Genomic DNA, 479 nt, shown 5'->3' on the forward strand with positions numbered 1-479 from the left:
ACACACACACACACACACACACACACACACACACACACACACACACACACACACACACACACACACACACACACAGTAATACATGGTTAATGTCGGCAAATCTGTTCAGTGTCACTACACTTGTCTCCAAAACCAGTCTTATGTCACCTGCAACCCATCACCTTGTCAACATTTCAGTCCACAAAGTCTTGCTATCCATTACACTTAGACATACACGCACATTGAACATGTTGGTGAACATTGGGACTTGGACTCCCTCTTACCAAAACAGTGCTGTAATGGCTAAGTGGTGGAAAACCTATTGGCACATGTCAACTCGGTACACCCCACAGATGTTGCAGCAAGCCCGTTGCGCTGACACCTCTATCTCCGAGTAAAGCTTCAAGCCAGTGTCACTCCAGCTTTACTCCCCAATTCTGTTACTCCATGTATGCAATAATTACACACACACACATCCAGAATTTCACATGATCATGCTG

Source organism: Protopterus annectens, chromosome 16.part0 (genome assembly GCF_019279795.1).
Source record: "Protopterus annectens isolate FY-2018-M chromosome 16.part0, PAN1.0, whole genome shotgun sequence".
Taxonomy (NCBI): domain Eukaryota; kingdom Metazoa; phylum Chordata; order Ceratodontiformes; family Protopteridae; genus Protopterus; species Protopterus annectens.